The sequence below is a fragment of the Cupressus sempervirens genome, chromosome 6 (assembly GCF_028749045.1).
Source record: "Cupressus sempervirens isolate cs-2001-9-10 chromosome 6, ASM2874904v1, whole genome shotgun sequence".
NCBI lineage: Eukaryota > Viridiplantae > Streptophyta > Pinopsida > Cupressales > Cupressaceae > Cupressus > Cupressus sempervirens.
The window spans coordinates 483,372,251-483,384,205 of NC_143123.1; the positions used below are offsets into that span (position 1 = coordinate 483,372,251).

At 32.0% G+C, this 11,955-nt stretch overlaps 1 pseudogene; it reads left to right on the forward strand.

Moving 5' to 3' along the window:
• The first annotated feature begins 7,824 nt into the window (after positions 1-7,824).
• On the forward strand, positions 7,825-9,969 carry LOC149553137 (ARM REPEAT PROTEIN INTERACTING WITH ABF2-like; annotated as a pseudogene).
• Positions 9,970-11,955: the final 1,986 nt, after the last annotated feature.

Genomic DNA, 11,955 nt, shown 5'->3' on the forward strand with positions numbered 1-11,955 from the left:
AATAAATTCAAGGACTACAAGGCCAAGGTAAGAAATCTTATTTTATGACTAAAGATTTAGGTAGTAGTGAAGATGATGACATGGTTTATATTATTGTAAAAGATGAATTTAATGATGAAGGAGATAAAATGGAACTTATCTCTCATGTTCACAAGAATGATACATGGATTATTGATAGTGACTTCTTACATCATATGACTCATGAAAAAAAAAAGTTTGAACATATGGAACATTATGATGGTGGAAGTGTGAGATTCAAAAATAATGAACCATGATGCACAAAAGTAAAAGGTTGTATCTCACTAACTAATGAACTTAGATGTGATAATGCTGATTGGGTTGTAGGACTAAAGCCTAATCTACTGAGTATGGCATAGTTGAATAACATTGGATTCAAGGTAGAATTCATGAATGGGAAGGCCAAGCTATTGGATATAAAAGGAAATTTGATTGGGTCTAGCAAACAAACAAAAGGTGACCTATTCTACATAGATCTCAATGAAAGTTCCTATTTTATTGCTCAAGTAGAAGAAAGATGATTGTGGCATAAAAGGTTATGTCATGTGAACTTACATAATCTAATCAAGATAAGCAAGAATTAAATAGTTAGAAGTATTCCTATTTTAAGGAAACTTGATATGGGCCTATGCAAAAATTGTTAAATTGGTAAGATGGGAAAGACAAGTTCAAAAGAAAGGACTATCATTCTAAAGAAGTCTTGGAGCTAGTTCATACATACTTATGTGGACATATTGGAATAGAGATTCATCATGGAGATAAGTATTTTATTCTTTTTGTTGATGATTATTCTAGGATGATAATTGCAATGTATCCGAAAGAAAATCCTAAAGAATTTAAAAAATTTAAGTGGTATCTGGCAAGAGTAGAGAAAGAAATTGGAAAGAATTAGAAGTGTTTGAGATAAAATAAAGGTGGTGAATTCATTTCCAATAAGTTTAATGAATTTTTCATTGAAAAAGGAATTAAGAGAGAAGCATCAGCCCCTGGTACACCTAAGAAAAATGGTATAGCAGAAAGAAGGAATAGATCTATCATGGATTATGAAAGAACCTTGATGAAAGAAAAGAATGTTGCAATCAAATACTGGAAGGAAAAAATTAGTACATTAGTTCATACATTGAACAAAGTATAGTTGAAGAAAGACTCAAATTGAACTCCTTATAAACTATGGTATGGCTACAAACCTAATGTAAGTTACTTGATAGTATTTTGTAGAAAATGTTATATCCTAAAGGAACCTAGGAAAGCTAAATTTGATGTCAAAAGTGATAAGAGCATATTCCTAGGATACTCCTACATAAGAAAAGCATATAAATGTTTAAATGTATCAACTCATAAGATCATAGAAAGTGCACATGTGAGAATTGATAAGTTTGTAGAAAAGAGTGAAGAATAGAGCAACAAAAAGCCTGAGGATTATAGAAAGTTTTTCTACTATGAATTTTATACTTTGACAAATCAAATTGGAGGTTAGCATACTTTACCTAATGAGTCCCCAAAATCTCCAAAAGCTACCGAGTTGCAACTAGTGCAACCTGCATCATTGTCTAAAGGATTTGAGTCATAATTAGAAGCAACCAAGCTATTTCCAATGCAAATTGATTCTGATCAACTTGAGTCATAGATAGTGGGACCCAAACTTAATGCAAAAGATCATGGTGAGGTTAGTGGAGTAAATTCTACTATTGTATTAGCAGTTGGTATGATGGCAAGATTCTCAACAAATACCAAAGAAAATCACATGATAGAAATCAAGAGAATCATGAGGTATCTAACGGCTACTGAAGACTATGGATTATGGTACAAGAAAGGAGACAATCTTGACTTGAAAGAATTTATAGATGCTGATTAGTAAGAAAGTGTTGATGACAAAAAGAGAACCAATGGTGGAGGGTTCTTTCTTGGTAAAAGGCTAGTGTCTTGGAAAAGCAAGAAGAAGAATTGTGTTTCTCAATCCATAATAGAGGTAGAATATGTGGCATGAGTAGTTAATTGTTCCAATGGTGTTTGGTTCAAGCAATTATTGGCAGCTATGAAAACAAAAATTAGGGATCTATTGGCTATATTCTATGATAACACCAGTGAAATTAATAAATCAAAGAATCCTCTGATGTATACCAAAACCAAGCACACTTTTATAAAATATCACTTTTTGAGAGAATTGGTACAAGATAAAGAGGTAAGATTGGAATATGTGAATACTATAGACCAAATTGCAAACATATTCACTAATTCATTACCTAAGGATGAATTTTTATATCTTAGAGGTAAGGTAGGGATCATTCCCCTATCTAAAACTACTTAAATAATGTTTACTGGTGCATCAACTGGAGCATGTTGAAGATCAATCAATTGATGCAATATTGAAAAAGGGAACATTGCATATGAATTGGTAAATAAGGTACATTGATATTCTCTAAATATTGTCTTTGGCATCAGATGTCAAAGAGGCAAAGTTTTCTTTACTATCATATAAAAGAAAATTTTATAAAGAGGGAGAGTACACTTTTCATAGAATTTTTTTATTAAAGATGTTTGAGGAAGGAGATGAACTTGGTCTCATATCATAGAGGGAGCATTTTCCATCAAAATATGATTTGAAGATAGAGTTTTCTAACAAAGGGAGAAGCCAAGGGTAGAGGGAGTCCACACTATTAGAGGGAGTTCTTATGGATGAGAAATAGAATGAAACTAAGGACACGTTCATTATTTTATTCTTTCTCTAAAAAAATTATTGTCTTATGACATATTATGTTGCCATCAATGCCAAAGAGGGAGATTATTGAAAATAATTGGTTAATTGTGTATGCCTTTGATATTACACAAAATTTCATATCATTGTCATTTAGTGTATGCCAAGCTCTCTCAGGCAATGAGGAAAGTTTCCTATGTTTATCGAGTACTCTAGAGTTTTCCAAGTTCAGAAGACATTGTCTACCAAGTTCACTCAAGCGACAAAGGGAAGATCATAGAAGTTGAGTGTTAACCAATCTCACTCGATTAATAAAGAAAATGTTGGACAAAACTAGTGTTAACCAAGGTCACTTGGTTACTAAAGAAACTTTGCAAATATGTAGTGTTAACTAAGATTACTTGTTTACCATAGGAAATAAATATCTAGGTTAGTATCTACCAAGAAAGGTCAGGCAACAAAGGATTTTCTTGTTTTGGCATATTAAGTTTAATTTATTTGTTTATTGATTCAAGCTAAATGAGGAGATGAATATTAATTATTCTAAGTTGTATTTAAGCTGACATGAAAATTTGTAAGATATAAATAATGGGTAAAGTTGAGGATTGAATATGTGGAAGAAAATAGAAGATTTGAAGATGCTTAGAGGAAGCGAATTAGAAGGATAAGTATAATATCCTTGTTGAGATGCAAAGATACATTTGATCATAAAGGATCAAGTATACAAGCTAGAAATGAGATCTATAATTAGAAATTTAGTTACAATAGAAATTAGGTCATCTCATTGGTACTCTCTAAAAATTATAGTAGTGATTTAAATATCTTAATAGAGTTGGGTTAACAATTATTTGTAAATCCTCTAACATGGTGGCATTTCTAGATTGAAGTGTCTAAAGACCTCTAACAAGGTCACTCCTACAAGGTGATTAAATCCTTTAACAGGGTCACACTTAATAGTGTGTTTGATAATCTTTAAGAGAGTTGGCTCCTAATAGGGCTCACCTTAGAAGAGTAAAATTAGTAACTAGTTGCAATTGGTTGTTTTTTCCAAATTGGATTTCCACATTAAATCTTGGTGTCACTTGTGTTCATGCAATTTCTTTTATGTGTATGCAAGTAAGTTAAATTTAAGGTTAATCATAGTTAATCACATTAAGATTAGTATATTTAGTTATTACCATGTTATAGTTGATTCTCAATGCTTGCCGAGTTACAATATTTGCTAGTGTTAATTGAGTGATTGTGTGTTTGCCAAGTAACAACAAAATACAGTTTAATCAATGTTTATGTTTTGATTTGTATTGACATCTAAGGGATCTAAAATATATTTTGCAGTAACTGATTCACCCCTCCCCTCTCAGTTACTATTCTTATATTTCCAACAATATAGACATCATTCGTCTTTGTATTGTCAATATTAAAATGAAAAAAAAATCCAAGAAAAATAAAAGTATGATTAAACAATATTCTGACAATCAACTTTAACAATGCAATAAATCTTGCAAGCACCACTACATTTGTACCCTGTAATTTCTCAATATATCTTTGATTATAAATTACCATATCAAATTTATAGAGACTAACATAGATATAATATTTAAGTTACAATAATTCTTGAAAGGATGCATTTACATATTCCTAACAATAAATACATTACAAAATATTTACAATTCATAAATCAACAAAGACAAAAATTGTGAAGGAGTAATATAGTCATCTTCATGCATTTTCAAATTTAGAGGTTCAAAACTACAATCACAATAATCAACCCCCATTTTTTAAGAAATATTCTCCATTGTAATCAAAATAAGATCAAACCATACATAATTACTCAAAAGTGTATCATGTAACTTGAACTACATATTTCCCTTTCAGAATGATCTAAAAGAGTTTATAGGCTCTCGAAAGCATGAGACAGAGTGGTGTAAATGATTTCACTACTCATTTTTTTTAGTGAATGTGGTAAGTCTAATTCCATAAAATGTTGTAAAGTTAATGGTTCCAATAGAAGTAAAATATAGCTTAAGGACTTTCTCATTGACTATATAGTGTAGGCCCAAGTAATGTGGAAAGTAAAAAAATGAAGGCATTCTCACCAACATGCACAAAGAGTGATCATGACCAAAATTCAAATTCTTAATCATCCAATATAAATTCTTTCTTAATGTCCCCATACTAAGGGTAATGCACAGGGTTTAGCTAGAGTTAGTGGGAAAGAATCAATGACCCCTGTAGCTTTATGATTATTCGTCATGGTAGCCCTGGTGCATGTAGACTCCCTTTGTAGTATAGACCTTATGATCTAGGATATCAATCTATATGCATAATTAGGGGGGACATCTTTATGTAGTATCACACAATGTGTTGGGTGATTTATATACTAATAGGATTATGTAAGAAGGAGGTATAGGGGAGTGATGTGGCCCTTGAAGTATTCCTTCTGAAGATGCAACCAAACTCTATCGCCAAACTAAAACATGTGATGTGTGCAATAAATTTTGTGGTATTTTTTGTATTTTTAATTTGACATATAAGGATCTTCTATACATATTAATCCACATTCTAAATTTATTGCATTAAAAAAAAATTATACCTTGTAAACTCTCTCCTCAGGTAATTTTACAAAGGAATTTTTAATAAAAAATTATAATACATTAACATCAACAAATACAGTCATTTAAGATATTACTCTCAAACAACATTACTCATCTGATCCAATGAGGGACTTTGGCCTTTTCAAGACATACCACAAATTAAAAATATATATTTCTTTTGGCCATTGATTAAGAGTGGTGTTTAGCCCTTCATAGTTCATTATGATATTTATCCATGACTTTAGGAGATATTGTTTCTTCATCAGGACTTTTTAAACTATTGCATATCCGAGTCAATGTTCAGAGGAATTTTTTGTGGAGCTCATACAAGGCCTTTTAGATTCTCAAGGTAAAGAAACCATTCTAGTAGTGGTGGACTATGTTCCAAAGATACTCATTCCTCCTATTACATTAATTTTAAAGTGCAAAAGATTTTTGAAATGTTTTTTATCTATGTTTATGGTTTTGTGACTAGTGTGAGATCAATGTTTCTAATAGGGATCACATGTTTAACAATGACTTTCAAAAGTAGTTCTTCAAGTTGCATGGTATCATTTTTTATACCTACATTATCATTCAAAGAGAGTCATACATTTCCCATATTCTAGGAGGATGTATGATAGGTAACAAACTAATGAAAACTATTATCATGAAGAGGAAAAAGTTTACATTCAAAGACAAGGTTAAACTTCAAGAAGATTTGCTACAACAATTCCAAGATGACCTATATGTGAAGATTATGCATATGATACAAATTACTATTCTAAAGATATTTCTCAAATTCATTCAAGAATTACCTTAGAAAAAAGTGTGTATCACAAAGATGGTTATGGTTTCCATATGAATGAAGTTTTAACCTATCATGATGAACTTGTTCCTAATTAGGATGCAGTATTAGTGCCAAAACACCCATACTCAGATCTAGGCCTAGAGCTTTCATATGGAGAACCATGTACAAGGTACCAGAGATCTCACCTAGATTATGGCATAGGATCTTCTCTAGTTGGAGGTAGAAAATTTGGTGGAATGCAAGATGTACCATATCCACTTATTCACTCAAGAAAAAATATTGATATTTATGGACTGAGAGATGGTCTAGGATCATATTATTGAAAGAGTGAGATCTATCAAGCAGAGTGGATTAAATGGATTTAACTTATGGGATTCTTTAGCTTGCATGGTTCTCTAAAAAAGTGAAATTTCTATGATAATGCATGTTATTTGTAGTAAAATGGTTCATCTTTTTCTCACTTCTTGTAGGACTTGTAGGATGATATCTTGGGAAATAGATAAAACTAGTTAAGTGGTAGGTTATGAGAATAATTATCAGCCTTGGTAATAGATTGAAATTTGATGATAAGTTCCAAGATAGATAATATCTTGATTCTTTGTGTGGGAGGCCTTGGTTGCAAGTCCAAGAGAAAAAAATTCACATAATATTGATGTTCATTTGTTCCCTACATCTTGGATTTGGACTAGGAGTAATAGAAGAGACAAAGGCAATATTTTTAAACTTCATGCGGCAATGTTTTTGTTGTCTATGACAACCACAAATCTAACAAATAACATTAGTATCTTGGAAGAGATGTAACTCTTAGTGAAATATGAAACCTTTACCCAAATTAGATATTATGGTAAGTTATTACTAATGGAAAATGTTTAACACTTGAGTTAGATTTGAAATTCAACAGAAGATAAAGTGTGCAATTGTACTAACTTTCAACATTTAATGGTTTGAACTATAAGCTATTTGACACAATGTAAGACAATTATTATCATTCAGATTCTATGTAATCATCCATATATGACCTATGTGAAAGATGGATAACTAGATTACTTATTTAAAAATAAATAAAAGTACATATTTTTACCGCCCAAGATCTTCTGAGGTCTACTACTTAGCATATTTTTGAATCAAAAAATCCAAATACAAAAATAAATGAATAAGAAAGAAGGCAATAGATACATGAACTTTTAATACTATACATTAGATTAACACTTCTACATTATAATGCATATCATGAGACTGTCATCCTCTTAATATATGAAACTCACAATATTTGATATGTATACTATATGTTGGATACAACAATGACATATACAATGAGGAGGTTGTTTACATGATGACATTTTGTTTCTTCTCATATTAAAATAAGTTAATTTATTTAACCAAAAATTGAAGTAATTCTCCCAAATACAATAGGTGGCTATTCCAAGGACCACCAATGAAACCCTTGTAGTCACAAAAACATTCAAAAACTCATCAACTATAGCATGTGGGCTACCTAATCATAACTATGTTAATGCTTACCAAATATTCAAATTATTTTTAATAATGTTCTCATATATAAATATTCTTCAATCAAGATGCACACTATCCTTGTTTTCTTATGAAATCAAAATTCTAAAATGGAGAAATGTTTGATTCAATTTTCCCTTTCCCTGGTGGTATATGAATACTTAGCTATTTCTTTTATACTTATCATATAACCATTGCATATCTAATTCATTTATGAAATGAGTTCAAATAGTCTTATGGTATATTCATAATGACTAGTGACTAAGAATTCATGGCTAATGGAGTAATACTATATATACAAGAAAAAACATAATTGCAATTGTTAGAAGGAGAATTCACTATGATTTTTTTGTTCTCTTAAATGGAAACTATCCTAGAAAAGGAATGAGAGTTCCAACTTATCAATTGTTCATTCAGAGACATCTCTAAGATAGTAGAAAGATAATGAGAAGTGCCCAACTAGTTTACTAATATAGAATGTGAAAGTTTAGGTCAGAAGGCTTAATTCTAGATTTACATGGAAGGAGGTTGATCAATTCACTACCATATGTGATACTCATTCCATTGTGGATTTTTCCAAACATAAAGTTCATGTGGACCTTATAGTAGGAGAAGAGGCTATCCCAGCTTTAGTTCAACACCTTTAGGCACCTCTCGTTGATAAGAGGGAGAGATCTATTGTGTATGAGCTTGGAGTAAAAAAGGAGGCTAAACTTTCACTGGGGCTTCTTGTAGTGAATATAGAGAATTAATGACTTACTACACATGTTGGTGCTCTTCATAGTCTTATTTATTTACTAAAAGGGAATGGAAATGGATCGAACTGTTATATTTTGAATGACATCTTTCAAACAACTGTTGATGCTATCACAAGTCTAACCATGAAAAATGTGCTATCAAAAATTTTGTCTGAATGGCAAAAATAATCCCTCCTCTTAAATATTGAGTAGTAGTAGGTGCTTTACAAACTTTTCCTTCTAAAAATGAACCAAAAAAGAACTAGTATGTAGAATGTCATGCACTTCCAACTCTTATTCTAATGTTGCATTCTGAAATTGTTGGCATACATTGTGAAGAGGTTGTTATGATTGGTAATTTAGTGCACTCATCTATTAATGTAAAGGAGTTTCTTCTTGTTGGAGCTTTGTAATCTATAATTGGTCACTTAAGTTCAAGGTGTCATGAGAGCCAAAGGCAAGCTACTCCATTATTGGGGTAATTCACTATAATAGATCCTAAATTTAAGGTGTCCATTGTCCAAAGAGGGGTTTTTCAGCCTCTTTCAAATATGCTTTACATTCTTGATCTCCAACTAAAGGAGATGTGAAAACTTTTCTTTGGGTATATTATCATAGAATTCACATAACCAAGCTTCCATTCTTCATGATGGTGGATTAACTCCAATGTTGGAGTTGCTTGGTTCAAAAAATGGATCTCTTCAATACAATTATCTTTCTCTATATGGGATGGTAGATAATGAGGGAAATATATTAGATATTGTAAAGGGGTAGGAGTAAAAGAGTTGTAATACACATAATCTATTTTTTAGGCTTCAAAGGATTGTGTGGAAAAGACCTTGAAAAAGGCTAGAGGAGAAACTTCATGGAAGAGTGTTGAAACACTTTCTCTATTTGATGTAATCTATTAATGGTCAGGGGATAATTTTTGTTGATAACAATGGTTTGGAAGTAATTCTACATCTTCTATCACCAAGTGCAATCTCAAAACCATAGCATGGTGGTCTTGGTGCATTGCATACTCTAGCAAAGAGGGGTGTTGTACAATCTCCAATAGATGCATCTCTTCCACCTCCAACACCTCAAGTCTACTTGGGGGAAAAATATGGAAATAGTAAAAAATTGTTATATTTTACCTTTTTAATGGAGGGCACATGATTTTATGCTCATAGGATTACACTACTGGCATTAGAAAATACATCCTAGGCCATGTTTGATGGAAGATATAGGGAGAAAGAGGAAGAGGACATTGAATTTCCAAATATAAGATGGGGAGTTTTTGAACTAATGATAAGATTTATTTACATAAGAATGGTCAATGTCATGATAGATGTACCACAGGACCTTCTCAGGGTTGTTGATTAGTGTCTCTTAGAAAGACTTAAACTTTTATGTGAATGTGCAATTGCACAAGATCTCAATGTGCAAAATTTTGCAAATGTTTATGATCTCATTGAGGCCTACAATAAAACTTCACTAAGACACAATTGTGTTTTGTTATTTCTTGAGAATTATGAACATATGTCTACAATGATTGACTATCCCTCTCTTGTAGAACACATACCTTTAGATATATGTTAATATTTGCTTCAAATATTATGACCACAACCTCAAGTTCCATCATAGTAGATCTAATGCCCCACTCAAAGATTCTTTGAACATGAGGATAAAACATGCACTACATAATTTTTTCATTAGATAAGTTACTAACAACAACATAAAGTAACCAACTACAAGAGTGAAATAGCTATACAAGATAATCAAATAAGGAATATGGCTAAGCTCACATGTTCACTTACACCAGTAGAAGTCTTAAAAACACTTCCAAAGACCTCCAAGCATTATAATATAACTAAAAAAACAAAGATCACATGAATCATGAGAATACACAATGAGAGATGTTCTTTTTAAGCTCCAAAGAACAAGTTCCTAGCATGATTAAACATACAAGTCCATTTCCAACTAATCACAACATAATCAAGAATTATGAGCAGATACCAACAACGGCCATGCATAAGATGAGGGCTCAAAGTTACAACCACTCATCTACTGGACACCATGCTGAAAGATAAATGTTAGATCCTGAAATTTGGCTAAGTATGAAATCCTAAAACCCTGTACTTTGGCTAAGTCTAAATTTTTGAAGCCCTTAAATTTCCTACAATATTTATCTTAACTCAAAGAGGTCTGGAACCTATCTCAAATGAATAATCACATATATTAAAATATATCTTAAGTATAAGAAATTAAATATACATCAACTTAAGGAATTAAATGATATATTTTAAATTCCATAGAAAATTTGTTTTCAACTAGGAAGGTGTGAAACCCAACAAGGTGTCCAAAACCAAGTTCCAAACTCTCCTCTGCCAAGCCCAAGTGCCCACTATTTATCACATGAGGAAACTCTTCCTTATAGTTTGCAAGACTTCACATTATTGAATGTGAGAGAATTCATTACTCCTTACAAGAAGTTCATTACTCTAAATGAGGATTCACATCTTTGCACGAGGATTCATATCTCTTCATATGAGGCTTTGCATTGTTGCACTCAAGGATTTATTTCTCCACACAGGAAGTACATGCTCATGTGAGGGAGAATGTATGCCCATGCAAGACAATACATTCTCATGTGAGAAACTACCCTTCTCACACAAGAAAACTCAATAGTGCAACAACTAAGAAAGAAAAAAATGCATAAAGAACATGAAACCCCCACATTGGGGAGTATCAAATACAAGTAAATTGAGGAATGATCACTTGAGAGCATAAAAAAGATCAAACAACTCTGACATCTAATCCATAACTTTATATAAGAGAATTCATGGAAAGAAAAATCACAATGAATATACATGGGTAATAAACCAAACATCATATGAAGGAAAGCATAAACAACTAAGCACCAAAACCACTAAAACTTGTGCTCATTTCCTTACATCCATAATAGCATCATGAGACCTCAAAGGCCATAGCCATCCCCTGAGCATGAATCTCAAATTACCAACAAGATAGTTGGAATTGTATCATGAGATCATTCTTACCAATACTAGCAATAACAACATAAGGGAAAAGTACATCTAATCATGTTAATCTATCAATAGCAACACTATCTAAAGCAATGGAAATGAATCTCATCTAAATGATAACATAAAACATCATAATAAGGAATTCATCAAGAAATAACTACTATGATCTAAACATGATATCAAATGCATCCAAAGTAAAACATAAATCACAAGGAAACATACTCCAAATACACCAAAGTACCAAGTGAATATCCAACATCAGCCTCAAACTAGAAATGGACCATCTTTTTACACCAGTCCCCAATAGTGGTAGAGGTAGCTACACCTCCCAACCACGTGGAACCCATAGGCCCACTCACTTCATGCAAATGGAGATAATTACCCAACCACACTAGCACATAAACCATACATATGTGGCTAACACTCATGTCAAATAGTAAAGAGAATTGAAACAAAGACCACAAGACAATTTAATACAATAGGTCTTGTTTAGATGCTCTATGGGTCAACTATGTAGGGGGGAATGTGTAGGATCATGGTCAACCAAACTATGCCCTTAAGTGGCAATAAAAAATCAGCAAATCAT